Source organism: Anopheles merus, chromosome 2L (genome assembly GCF_017562075.2).
Source record: "Anopheles merus strain MAF chromosome 2L, AmerM5.1, whole genome shotgun sequence".
NCBI classification, from domain to species: Eukaryota; Metazoa; Arthropoda; class Insecta; order Diptera; family Culicidae; genus Anopheles; species Anopheles merus.
The window spans coordinates 4,797,091-4,811,636 of record NC_054083.1 but is presented as its reverse complement, the minus strand read 5'-3'; the positions used below and the strand labels follow the sequence as shown (position 1 = coordinate 4,811,636).

Sequence of the window (14,546 nt, the reverse complement as noted above, 5' to 3'; positions counted from 1 at the left end):
TTACTACAATGATGAAAACTATTACTTTGCATTGACACAAACATATAAAATCCTTTATTCCCTAATTATAAATGAATAGCACGGGCCCGTTAGTCCTATTTGAATACTCACTGCATGTGCGCTGTAGGTTAGATCTCCCTCTATTTTGCACTATCTCTCTCTCAATCGTCTGGTCAGCGACCTGTAACTCACGCACATCCTTCCACGCACACATCATACGGAAGCCGTCGACTGCTATCGCTGAGTGGCACACCTAGTTTTCCAAACAACATGCTCGTCATGGGCTCAAGTCCCGTATGGACCGCCCCCCTCATACATAGGACTGACTATCCTGATGTGGGTAATCAATAGCTTAATTACATTGATAAATCAATTAGTGGTACAGGCATACTATTAGTGAGAACAGTTATGTCCAAAACGGAAAAAGAGAAGTAAAAACATCTAACTATTTTTGATTTTTTTTTTCATGAATCAAACTGACCAAACCTTTTTGCAAGCTAGTTCCATTTCTCACACAACAATTTTGGTAGATGATAGAACAGCTTCTGTTAAGACGGAAGCACTTTTACCGTATCCATCACGACAACGCAGCACTTTCTTTCTTTTTGGCTTAACGACGCGAACATGTCGACCTGTACAGGCTTTCGAAACTGATTTGGTACCACGCAGCCGGATAGATGATCCTTGCTACGGGGGGACGGATGGTATGAGTTTTGAACCCATGACAGGCATGTTATTAGGTCGTACAAATAGATGACTGTATCACGGGACCGCACAGCGTTGCACTTTCTTCCTATTTATATCGTAACAAATAAATAATTGTTATGCTTTATTTCCGCTACAGCCGACAAACGTGGTCATGCTGACGTTATGTATAAATGCTTACAAGACTTATTCGTATCACCTAACCGGATAGCCAATCACTGGTTGGTGTGTGCTGGTTGGTGTGTGCTTCAGTGGTGCAAAAAAACATTAACTCTATCTTATCGTTGCACCGAAAGGTGCATGGCAGCGCCGAAAAGAATATAGCCATACCCTTCTACGCTCTCCTTTATACAGAACTGAGGCACCAAAGGCATCCCGAGAGGCTGGTCACGGTATTGATCATCATAATGCAAAACCCATCAATTGCACTCATTCAATACAAAGACGATCTATAGCTTAAAAAATATTTTGCCATATTTTATTGTTAATAATTGAAATAATAACAGATGTTGAACATGAAGAAAGTATAATAACATTTGAGTGAACACACAAATAACAATTATCATTACTTATCATTACACTTGCCTTGTTCATATTCAATTCAAATACCACTACTTCTTATAAGAGATAGGGTTTAAAAAACTAAAAGGTACAGGTATCTTATAAACATACTTAGTGAGAACATAACTATAAATGGTACATGGTAGCAGCAATTCCTATTTACTTTTTGTGCACGTGCAGCAGAATCCAGGGATGGACGCAACATGTTTCAGCGGCATACGGCTGGCCAGATCCTTAACGAACAGTCGCGAGATCAGATGGGCCGCCGGCTTCGTTACATCTGGCGGCATCTTAAACTGCAGCTTCATAATTTTACGGTACGATTCTTCATACGTGGTCGCCAAAAACGGGGCCTTAAGCCAGCACGCCCAAATTCCAGAGATCGACAGTTTTTGTGTGCGGCTGACCATGTACCATCTAGGGCGATAAATAGTCGAGCGAAACGCACAGCGTCGTACCGGAACAAGGTCGGCTCGTACACGGACCAACCGAAATCAGCTATCTTCAGATCACCACCGTGCCCCAGCTGCAAGTTTTCCGGATGATGTCACGATGTATCACGTTGCGCTCGTGCTGCACCATTGGCCGACGATGAATAGGTATGTTTTTTTACAGCATGCAAAGGACAGCGGCGAAACACGATGGCCGACGCATCCTCCGGATCATCTTTGGCGGTGAATTCGAGCATGGGGTGTGGATGCGAGTGATTATCCACGAGCTTACTGAAGCCATATGGCGTACCGGACATGGCTGTTTGCGATGGCTGGAGCATGTTGTGAAGAAGGCAGCCTCGTGCCCCAGCAGCTAGGTGTTCGAGCGGCTCTCAGTTCGGTACTAGAAGCGAGGAAGCACAGCGAGTGCGATGGCTAGATCAGGTGAAGTAAAATCTCGAAGATCGTGTGCCTACATCGATGGGAAGCTGCAGCTAGCGACCAGGCATTCCTATCAAGAGATAGATGGAGAGGGAGAAAACCAAAATGAAACAATGTATAGGCAGTATTTTTACAACCAAATGAAAATGAGTAGGCCATGAGTAGGAATTGAACATATCAATCCATTAAGGTGTTTTTTTATACTTACGTTCGTCAAAAGTTTAAGACTGAAATGATTGACCATTGCTTGCAGGGGTTTGAGAAACCGATATAAACGAACTAACCGATTTATGTATTGGCATTTCTCGAAAAAGCCTTTGAACACGATAATCGTACCGATGCAATATAAAATACCTAAAAAGAGAAATTAATGGCAAGAATTTTTTATGATGAAATAGAACAAAATATATACTTTCTGTGATATCACCACGGTTGCGTGTCGTTTATTCCCACGTGTGCACGCGCATCCGCTCGGCCCAGTAACAGCAACCCAACACCGACGTATGATGCACCCGGCACTGCGGCGTAGGGAAATGCGCATCCGATCATAGTCTGCACTAACCAGCCAGTGAGCCATTCTGCCATCCAACCAGCCAGCCAGCCAGCCAGCCAGACAACCAGACAACCAACGGAGCAGGACAAGTAAAATATTTTTTTTAAACCCGCCAACACGCTCAACATTTACTTATCATGTAACATCACCATCTAATGCACATTGTTAATGAAACGTACGCACCATTATGAGAAATGGGGAAGCAAACACAGCGGGCGAGAAACAATAAATACAAATGGAGAAACACCGTAAACGAGCAATTACCTACCAACGCGATCACTAATTCCTTACCTTTTGCACATTAGTGAAACATATTTGCTTCCGTAATAGGTAATCGAAAGAGCTTTAAAAAAACAAAACAAAATACACCGAATGTTTTCTAACCTGTTGTACACCATTTTATTCAACGGCACTGGTTTAAATCCTAATTATATCCTAATCCTAATACTGGTTTAATCCTAATCCTAATAACTGGCAGCAAGGTGGTTAACACATCACACCACAAAGAACGGCTCTAACGTATAACATCCGGCACCTTAGAACAATGCTGGCTCATCGCCATTTATGCTGCATTTTGTTCTGCATAACATTACACAACGTTACTAGCATTAATCACCCTTTACACCTTAAATGTACACACAATCACTATATCACAACACTACACCGCTATCTGTAATACGACCTCCCTTCCGAAGCAACAGTCATTCGATCGTTCGTCTGGCATTAGCTGAAACTAAAGAAAGGAAAAAAACGTATGCTTGTAGTTATAATGCAACTCACCCGTGCATTAGAAGCATTTTCACGGCGACAAAGACTGTCGGTAACGTTTGCTGGATCTTGCTGTGCGCTTGCCAATTGAGTGCACATTTCGCATTGCTCATTACGTGGACATCAAGGTGGCCATCATACTGCCCGGCGACGACGGCTCCTTAAATATAGCGGATGAGCGCGTGGCTCGCCACCGATGGAGACATGTCGCGGCAGAAGGTGTACCACACGTTTATCGGCACGTCGTGCTGGATGGCGCCGGAGGAGATGGAGCGGGACCACGGATACGGCTTCTAGTCGTTCGGCATTACCGCGATCGAGATGGCGACCGGAACTGTGCCGTACCACAACTACCCGCAGATGAAGGTGATGATGCTGACGCTGCCGAACGATCAGTCCACGATCGATACCGACGCGGACAAGAAGGGCCTGTACCAGGCGTGCGGCAAGACGTTTCGCAAACTGATCACCGAATGATTGTAAAAGTAATTGTCCAAGCGTCCAACAGCGAGCGAGCTTTGTATGCTTTTTAACTATAGAAAAAAACCAGTGGTTAAAAAAATAAACGCGAGGAGTTTTTGATACCGTGCGGATTACGTTCACTATCAACTTACCTTGTTTTCCATGATCAAACATCGTTTAGTTTGATTGCGGGCATTCTTTCTTCCCTCTTTCTAACTATCGCCGGCTCAACACGGTTGCACAACAGCTGCATAGAAAATACCGCTTTAATTGATTTAATATTACAAACATTAGCTATGCTTTACTTACCCTAAACGGCTTTCAGGCGTGCGAAGTCGATTCTACCACCATTTATAATTTTTAGGCTGTTTATTGTACACATTACACACAACATTTTCATCACCGAAGTAGCCTTTTTTTAATCATTCGCCGTTGTACATCGTGAGAGCTATCGTTCGGTTCAAAATGTAAACAAACTGTATTTTTTGAAAATTTGACAGATTGCATGACCGATCAACCGCACACTATCTCGTTTTTCTTGTCAGGGCTGCTTCGATTGTCATAGGGGGGGCCTTAAAAAATCTTTTACCCGCCATCATTGAGTATTGTTATGTCAAATCACATACAATTTTCTACACCTCCCTCCAGCCCTTCCCGATTTTAATACCAGAGCACCCAGTATTGTTATGTCAAGTCGTGAAATGTCAATTTGCTATGAAGCACTTCACCTCTTAATATCCATACACCTTGCTGGGGGCTCCGGTATTATGATCGGGAACATTGTATGCGATTTGACATAACAATACTCCATGATGGCGCTCAGCAAACGCGCTAATAATTCACCTTCTAAATAAACACACCTTGGGTTCCACCACCTGATCTTATTAATCCATCTTGGATTACAGTCTGCTCCCGAGACACGCCCCGGCAGGCAATTGACAGCTAAACTGCTGACGCCGGAGGAGAAGCGGGCGCCCAACGGAAGACATGATTGGGCGTGGGGGGGTACGGATGAAACGGACCTCCCTTTCTGTCGTGTATTGTTTACATTCGCTTATCCGTAGATTTCTTTCATTCGGGTTGTATATCAACACAGCTTATTTTCAAATTGACCGTTACTTTATTGAAAATTAATTGTTCTAAAAATACACTATTTTTCATACAAACCTTATTCAGCGCACGAAAACGTTTATCACGGATATTTGCAGCATTCACCTGTAATTAAATTAAAACATAAAACATAAAATAAGTAAAGAAAGTTATTTGCGTTTCACATAAATTAAGCGTTGAGAATGCAATACATTACCATTAATTATGAGAAACCAAAACAACATGTTTGTTTCATTAAACATGTTCAAACAATTGGTTGTCGTCATCGAGGACTAAGCCAGCTTCATCGTTTTGGCAGCATTCCGTTACCCAGACGTGATTGTCCTTCGTGATGAAGTGTAACTAACCGACCGTACATGGTGTGGCATTGATGAGAACGGTTTATCTGAAACTAAAGAAAGAAGAATAATATAAGTCAAGTGCATTTCATGCTGATCGTTCGCGATCGTTTCTTCTATGTAAAAAGGAATAAGGGCGACATTTTTACATATTTTTCATTTGCACGCTTCCTACCCGCACCAATGTAACCAGTGCTAGCGGACGAGCTAACACCCAATACTATGCCATAGATTTGGGCGCGGTTGTTGCGTGTTGCCCTGTGGGCCCGGCATGTTTTTACACTCTCGGAACGTACCTCTGTGGCCCAAACATCTGTGCTAGCATTTTCAGAGCGCAAGTATCGCCTTGCAATCATAACGCGTCTACCACGTCCATTCGTTCGGCGTACGTTTGCTCCAGGTGGTTGCTGTACGCTTGGGCTTGCTCCAATATGCTGCGCTTCGTACGGCAGCTGTAATTCTCACAGCACAGCTGAAATAGACAATATAAGAGAAAAATATTGTTAGTGGAGCGCAATCCATTAATTTTACAGGGTTTTCGAGGATTATATAGACATGTTCAGCGAGATGTAGATTTGTTCAGGCATATAATAGACTCTTTCAGCGAGATATAGAATTGTTCGGATGTAGGTGTAGACATGTTCGGTTATACTGTAGAGCTGTCACTTTCGTACCCCTTGGACTGCAGTTTGGATCGTTCTCATCAGAAGGTCAACAAACGATTTTCGTAAAAATATGTTTGTTTTAACTAATTCATGCATTAAACAGCTTGGGGATGTCTATATAATATTCTACATGTCTATATAATCCTCGAAAACCCTGTAAGTCTGCGCACCGGCAACTCGAAATGCAGTATAAAAGGAAGTTGTGGATGAGTCTCAAGTGCCACTTTCTTTACAAGTGATGCCTTCGGCCATTGCGGATGTGTAATCGTTTCGTCAGTCAGATGTACCAGTCCGTGTTGTTGGACAACTTCCGACGACAAGTGCAGTGCCATCGGTGGTTCCGGTTGCCATTCCACGTGCCATCCGTCCTCCCAGATTGCCGGTCCGAGTTGTTCGACAACTTCCGATAACAAGTGCAGTGCCATCGGTGGATTCAATGGTCGGTCAGCGCGAGACAACAAAGAATGCCAGTCCGTGTTGTTGAACAGCTCAAGGTAACGGATGCAGTGTCAGCGCTGGTCTCGAATGCCGGTGATAATAATCATCATCGGTCAACATTACCTGGTGTTCCTGCACCATTCCGTCCGTTAGGCCAGCAACATGGACAGCAACCGTCAACTAGTACTGCTGCGCCATCAGTGGTACCGGGTGCTGATGCTCTACCGCAGGAATCAGGCATGAAGATCGGTAGACAACAGGCATTGACGGGATCTGCAGTACCATCGATTGCATCGCTTGCCGAAGTTCATGCTCCGAAGAATCAGCGTGGTATGATGACCGCTGTTGTAAGTCAACAATAAACCACCAGTGCTTCTGCATCGGTGATAGCGGATGCTGGAGGATCTGTTTGTATTGTGAGCCGTACACCAGCCAAAATGATCAGCGTTAATGTTCAAAAACCATCAACGAGTACTGCTATATCTGAGCAATCTTTTACCTGTGTTCCTAGCCGCATCCGTCCGCCAGGCAAGATACTTGATGGTGGTAACCAAGTGTCATCGACAAGCGCCGGTACATCGTACATAACGACTGAACGAGCAAATGGTCCTGTTATAATAAATTTGCCTGAAAATATAACCAGGAAAAATGATCAGAAACCGTCAACGAGTTCTGCTACGTTTTCTGTGTACGAACCTGTGCTGCCTTCGTCGCAAATAATGATGATCACCGACGATGAACACCAGGCTGCAGCATGAGCAAATCAAGCAGTCCTTTCAATTACCTCTACAGAGTATTCTGGAAGCTGCTGCCTTCGTTGTCAGATGCTGTTGATGAAAATAGATGCACGCAGCGCACAGATAATGGTGATTTAAAATGAGCAGTCTACAATACTGAACCCTATGAAGGGTATAAGAAGAAATGCGGAGAGTTTAGCAATCTAAAAAAATCGGAAATGAACAACAGTTTGAGGCATTTTTAGCAAAAATAGCTGGAGATGATTTTGCATTTTGCAGTTATACTTAAATAATAGATGCAGATATCAGCAGCCAGGATGCCAACAACAGGAGGCTTTAGACGGGATGTTTGATAGGACTTTTCTTGCACGGTGTAGCTGGGAAAGATCGTCAGGAAAAAAAAGCTTTTAGTAACTATCCAAATACAGTGCTTATTTAAGTTTATCGCCACAAACCACGTGGGAATAGACGTAGATATAGAATGTTATAAAGAATGTTTTAAAAGAAAATTAACACATGCACCGGCAAGAGTAAACATGCAGGGAAATGTTAAAACAAGCTGCCATAGAAGGAAGAAATAAACATTTATTTATTTTGTTAAATTGCTCTACCTATTTATAGTTGCTGTTTATATATGACAAATTATTTATTGATAAACACATTGCTTTTCCATTTTTATGAATCGTAATGTCCTATTGATACTATATTTATCAATCACCTTTTATCTAATCTTTTCTAATTTTACAAATTAAATGAAAATGAAATTGTACCTTTTATTGTACCTATCACACAGCTAGTGGTACGTAATACACATTTGCTTTGGTAGCTTTCAGGGGCAATTCTTGTTTAAGATAAAAAATGTAAAATGGCTGTTGGTTTCATTTTGCAAATCACTAACAGCCATCGCGTTTTTGCTCCTATCATTTATTGTACTTTATTGCCCACTGTCAACCGTTTGACCGAGGAGGAACAACGCTAACGATATTCCGGAAAATAAAAAATGCTATTGCATCTTAATAGATATAAACAAAATGCGTTAACAGCAATAACACGATTACACGACGAAAATACGACCATAACAAACTCTGGTGTCAATCGTCGCGGTCAAGCAACATCAACTAAACCCGAGAAAGGCCGGGATAAGCTGTTGGAGCAATTTACTTAAAAGAACAACAAAAACATATGTCGATGGAGCACTAATGCTCAAATTAATAAATAAACGAATTAATGAATAATTAGATAAACACATGCATTCATAAGCTCTATATAAATGTTACTATCGATTGTTTACAACGATGTTCGCAGTGTGCCGTAACTCTCTTCAATTCCCAAACTTGATATAATTTCCACCTGAAACGAAATGCTCATCCGGTTGTTGCTGTGACCGCGCAGTTTCCATAAGGCCCGCGCCGACGATGCAAGGTTGTAGTAAACAAAAATAAGGATAAGAAATCTAAAAGTAAAAAGAATCAAATTTTCAATATCCTTCGCATGAAATCCGCTGGGTGCATACGAGGTGAATCGGATTTGTGTGTCTTTGGACAGCTTGGAACACTCCAGAAGAACACTGATAACATCGATTATTCATAATGTGAAACGGAAAATTTTATCCGATTATTTATTTAATTGCAGCGTAATGAAAAATTAAAAATACAACAACTTTAATTAACATACCTTCCTGCGGAGGCAAATAGCTGCACGTATCTAACCTCCATCTATCATTTTCTCCTGGTAAACGATAAGGACATCCAAAAATATGGAAAATAAGATGGGTACAACCGAACATTAGACGGATACGTATAAATATTTCTAATTTATAACACTTTAGCACACATTTTTGCTTCACACTAAGCACAACAAACTAATAGGAAGCTTCAATATTCGCCAACAGCATACAAGTGAATAGCACCATTGGTCATTACTTTTAAGTTCACATTACAAACTTTAACACTGAAAATATGCAACTAAAATACATGTTTATCACAAAGACACTTCTGCATCAAACTCTTTCACTTTGTAAACATAACCTCGATCCATCTTCGCTGCCTAAAATTACACACACTGTACGTCGTCACATGCCGTTTGGTGCTGTTGCACGCACACAGTTGCAGTTCATCAGCGCTCGTCCGTGTTTCTTGCTGCTCTTCCATGTGTTTCAACACCCCTCGCCCTAGTATGAAACGTCAATTGCCTGCCGGGCGGTATATGCAAGGACCGTAAAGATATCAGGTCAAGTTATAAGCCCGTTTTGACAGCTAGGTGGAAGAAGAATTGACGAAGGAAACTGACAGTTAGTTTTCCGCGTTTGGCGAACGCTTCTAGTTCTCGAAGGAAAATTTCCATTTTAAATCACGGGCTGTGTTCTAATAAACTAAAATATTCACCCAAATTGATCTCCACCAAATATTGACCATGCAAAACGTAAACAATCCATCAATACATATGCAAGCGGAAAACCATCTGTCAAAATCGGAGCCCAGGGGGGGGATCGCCAAAAGCGCTATAACTTCACCTCATTATACATTCCACCTTGGGTATATGCGTTCTCGACATAACTACGTAAGGCTGCGCTCTGGCACCAATCGAACACGACCTCAGACTCGAACAAACCCATATAATCATATGGAGGTGCACTGTCAGACACAAACAAACAGACAAGACAAAATTCGAGTCGAACATGTCAGTTGATTTTGTCTATGATGTTCGATACCCACCTGTGCTGTGAGTACCCAAGTGACATTTGCTCGAAATTGTTTGCCCATATCTGCTCGATTAGTACTCGATACACCTGAAATTGTGAATTTGTCTGTGATCAAATGAGTTGAAAGCGAGATTTGGTTAGTTCGTAAATTAGATTTTCTTCTATCGATTGACGATACCGTCGAGCTCATTTTACATTCGTAGCTTTGATTTTTTATGAAAAACAAAAGCGAATTTTGTGTGACGTTATTTTATGAAAAATCGATATTATTTAAGTATAAAATGGTTACATGACCAGCTATAATGATAGAAAACATCATTTTCGAGCGAATCTAGAAGAAAGCAACGAAAAAGCCGCATCACAGTTGATTTTAAAGGTCTTTTTCTAAATTCCCTTAAACTGGTGCAGTTCAAGGGAAGCTTAACGCTCCAGTTTAAGGAAATTTGCTGAAATTCCTGATTATTCGTGCTCGAAAATGTCAATTGGGTACTTTGGCTGTCAAACGCTTCACAGTTACAGTAGATAAAATTCAATTCGGTACATCCTCAAGTTTGTTTACGTAGTTTGTCTCTTTTCCTTCTTAAAATTGCGTACAAAACATTTAAAATAGCTATCACTAATATTTTCAATGCTTCACATTCAATTATAACATTAAATAAACAAGTTTGAAACGTAAAAAACTATTACGTCTACACAATGCAGGTGTATCCACTGTATGTGTTTTGGCATGGACGTTAGTTTACATTTTTCAATTTTAAATATGAATGATTTTGATGTTATTATTGATGCGAATTAGCAGTAAATTATTTGTTGAATCTTGCTGCTTCATTTGTTGAATTTGTTACCGTCCCCATTTACCCATGTTACCATTCCCGGTGTCTGCTTTTAGGGATTCAGTCGTTGAAAAAGCGCCGTGAGATAGCTAAATGCCTTTTTATATCAGGACTATCCGTCCCTCCCCAAGTGCCACAAATCCACTAAACGACCACTAAACGGCTTCTAAACGCCTCAAATTCTCTACCTAAACGGAATATAGAAAGACTTCGTTTAGCAGACGGCAAACGACTCATGCATTCTAAAAATAGCAAAAAAGCTGGTGGCGCCATCTGTTTGTGGGATACCCAACCTGTGGAGCTTCCTCGCTTGGAGGAGAGCTTTCTCATTTCCTCTGTACTGTTGTATGGTTTCGCATTGAAGTTATGCATCGCTAGAACTAGAACGGCGATACAATTGTTTAAATACTAAACTCCAACGGATACCACCAGTACTGAAGCAAGTGAGATTTGAGTAATGGTCGTTGGTGTTGATACCCGCGTATCTGACCACACGACCATTCATATAGATTTTTGCTCAGAAAGTTAGAAGGCTATATAGGTCATTATAAGATGAAACTTGTCGAAACACATTGCAAGAAAAGGATAGCAATATAATGATGAGTTGTAATACGCCATCTATTGATCAAACCAATGAAGCTGTGAAGCTTTCATTTTTTTCCTATGGATATTCAATTTTCCAGTCGTTTAAGCTTAATCTCCCAAGCGCCACAGATTAAGCTTAAACGACTGGAAAATTGAATATCCATAGAAAAAAAATGAAAGCTCCACAGCTTCATTGGTTTGATCAATAGATGGCGTATTACAACTCATCATCATATTGCTATCCTTTTCTTGCAATGTGTTTCGACAAGTTGCATTTTATTATGACCTATATAGCCTTCTAACTTTCTGAGCAAAAATCTATATAAATGGTCGTGTGGTTAGATACGTGGGTATCAACACCAATGACCATTGCTCAAATCTCACTTGCTTCAGTGCTGGTGGTTTCCGTTGGAGTTTAGTATTTAAACAATCGTATCGCCGTTCTAGTTCTAGCGATGCATAACTTCAATGCGAAACCATACAACAGTACAGAGGAAATGAGAAAGCTCTCCTCCAAGCGATGAAGCTCAACTGGTTGGGGTATCCCACCAACAGATAGCGCCACCAGCTTTTTTGCTATTTTTAGAATGCATGAGTCGTTTGGCGTCTGCTAAACGAAGTCTTTCTATATTCCGTTTAGGTAGAGAACTTGAGTCGTTTAGAAGCCGTTTAGTGGTCGTTTAGTGGATTTGTGGCACTTGGGCTGTGGCGCTTGGGTCGTTATAGAACTCGTTTTGGCCAGTCTGATCCTATGTCAGCTATGTGTCGAACTTTCATAAATAACTTTGATTTATTTGATTTCAACATACCACAGAATGTTTTTAGAGATAGACTCAGGACACAACTTACGTAATAATTTTTTTTCTCAAAATACATTTTCTATTCTTGTGCACCTGTTCTCCCCGATCGATTTATGTACCTTACATAGTCTATAAGCACTAATTTAAGTACATTCATGTAGGATCTTCAAGATCCCGATGGATTAATCAACAAACATATAAACATATAATTTGTTGAATACTTCATTTTCAAGATTAAAAGACTGGTGACATACAGACAGTAATGACAGATCTACAAGACATAGAACAGCTGGCAGAGCACCTATCGAACAGAGTCGTGTTTGTTTTTCTCGTTCGATTGGTGCCAGAGAGCCGTCTAACCCTGCGCCAAGGTGTTTTAATATGTCAAGGTGAAGTTGTTCAGAGCAAAATCCCGCTGAGCAAAGCGACGGAAGAAATCATCGCCTTCCGCGTACCCGCTGCGCAAATTCGAGCAGTTTCCTGCGCAGGAAATGTCCCAAGCGACAAAATCGACATTCTTCCTCGCTCTCTCAGGTTTACTGATCTATTGGGTAGAATGAGAAAGCATGTCGATTTTGTAGTTAGGGTACCAAAGCCTGCGCTGGCCAGCGCAGATTTTGGCTGGTCTCCCGCGCGGGACTTCAGCGATTCCTGCGTAGGCCTGCGCAGGTTTAGCGCCATCTGTTGGCGAAATGGACGAACTATTTATGGCGGCGGAGCAAAAAAAAAACGGCCAAAAAATTTAAATTTTTTGCCGCTCATTTTCTCGTGCGCTTCTTCTCCCTCCCTCACCCTGCCTTGCCTTACTTGCGCTTCAGCCCGTGGCTTCCGCCGCCAGCTGATTGATTGTTGTGGTGTATGCGTTGGTTCATATATGTGCATTGCGGTTGTGTATTGTTATTGGTGGGTGTTAGCATTCATTATTTGTGTGTGACCTTGAGACGCTGTGGGAGAAGCTGGATTGGAATTTAAAGTGTTATCGGTGTATTGATGGTTTACCCAAGTGCCACAAATCCCCTAAAAGACCACTAAACGGCTTCTAAATGACTCAAGCTCTCTACCTAAACGGAATATAGAAAGACTTCGTTTAGCAGACGCCAAACGACTCATGCATTCTAAAAATAGCAAAAAAGCTAGTGGCGCTATCTGTTGGTGGGATACCCCAACCAGTTGAACTTCATCGCTTGGAGGAGAGCTTTCTCATTTCCTCTGTACTGTTGTATGGTTTCGCATTGAAGTTATGTATCGCTAAAACTAGAACGGCGATACGATTGTTTAAATACTAAACTCCAACGGATACCACCAGCACTGAAGCAAGTGAGATTTGAGCAATGGTCATTGGTGTTGATACCCACGTATCTAACCACACGACCATTTATATAGATTTTTGCTCAGAAAGTTAGAAGGCTATATAGGTCATAATAAAATGCAACTTGTCGAAACACATTGCAAGAAAAGGATAGCAATATAATGATGAGTTGTAATACGCCATCTATTGATCAAACCAATGAAGCTGTGGAGATTTCATTTTTTTTCTATGGATATTCAATTTTCCAGTCGTTTAAGCTTAATCTGTGGCGCTTGGGTATGGTTTCGTGCCACTGCTGATGAGACCATTCGATGCCCGTGCCAATCGAGGGTGACGAAGCCTATTTAAAACAAGCGTAGGAGAACGTCCAACACTAATCTAATATTTTTTAATTTGAACATGTTTGATGCTTCAACGACCTTTTAAGCATTATGTAGCACAGTGTAAAGTGCTCGAGTTTTCGGGCGCCGACACACACACGCACACACACAGCACGGGGAAAGTGACTGTCCACTCTACCATGCCGTGACTCCCTTCCCCGCCCGGCGTTTTGGATGAGGATGCGCTATAAGATAGCTGAACCAGCCGTTCTACCGATAAGGTAGCCGTACTCGCTCGTGCGTGTGCGTGGGTTCGTAGGTGCGTTCTCGCGTGCGCGCGTTCATAGGTGCGTTATTGCGTGCGCGCTTTCGTTCTTTTTAGTAAATGCAATGTTCTGCTGCCCCACGGGTGTCCACGGGATGGTTGCTGTAGAGGTGTACACGTTGAAAGGGCATCGCGGGTGAAAGCTTTGAAGTCATCAACGGAAAGATCGAAGGAGTCATTTGTGGAGCAGAAGAAGCTGGTATTAAACGATGATAATAGTGATCCAAGTCTTACAGTATCGGTTCGCGTGAAATTAAAGCAGGATGATGCAGATTCTTCGCCTTAACAACATGTACGTCATGGGCTCAAGCCCCAAATAGACCGTGCCGCCATACGTAGGACTGACTATCCTGCTATGGGGGGTAATCCAAAAGTCATGGAAAGCCAAGCCCACAAGTAGTACAGGCAGGCCTTCATCGACGACGGTTGTTGAGCCAAAAATAAGAAGAAGATGTAGATGCTGT

General features: G+C 41.8%; 2 long non-coding RNA genes across 9 annotated transcripts; both read right to left on the bottom strand.

Annotated features, from left to right (window-relative positions):
• Nucleotides 1–1,097: 1,097 nt before the first annotated feature.
• On the bottom strand, nucleotides 1,098–4,838 carry LOC121594355. Of its 6 annotated transcripts, none has more exons than XR_006004944.1 (6): nucleotides 4,765–4,838; nucleotides 4,231–4,369; nucleotides 4,074–4,168; nucleotides 2,566–3,992; nucleotides 2,347–2,492; nucleotides 1,098–2,208 (listed from the first exon to the last, which is right to left on the bottom strand). It is a non-coding gene; the product is annotated as an uncharacterized LOC121594355 (long non-coding RNA). The 6 variants fall into 6 exon arrangements; XR_006004943.1 differs by lacking the exon at nucleotides 4,765–4,838 and having other exon boundaries at nucleotides 2,566–2,843; nucleotides 2,983–3,992; nucleotides 4,231–4,500; XR_006004945.1 differs by lacking the exon at nucleotides 4,765–4,838 and having other exon boundaries at nucleotides 2,566–2,716; nucleotides 2,983–3,992; nucleotides 4,231–4,500.
• A 198-nt stretch (nucleotides 4,839–5,036) lies between these two features.
• Nucleotides 5,037–9,446, bottom strand: LOC121593784. 3 transcript variants are annotated; one of them, XR_006004844.1, is made up of 8 exons: nucleotides 8,884–9,446; nucleotides 7,495–8,662; nucleotides 7,169–7,412; nucleotides 6,972–7,099; nucleotides 6,596–6,877; nucleotides 5,666–5,841; nucleotides 5,228–5,422; nucleotides 5,037–5,136 (listed from the first exon to the last, which is right to left on the bottom strand). It is a non-coding gene; the product is annotated as an uncharacterized LOC121593784 (long non-coding RNA). The 3 variants fall into 3 exon arrangements; XR_006004845.1 differs by having other exon boundaries at nucleotides 7,169–7,586; nucleotides 8,560–8,662; nucleotides 8,884–9,441; XR_006004843.1 differs by having other exon boundaries at nucleotides 7,169–8,662.
• Between the last annotated feature and the right edge of the window lie 5,100 nt (nucleotides 9,447–14,546).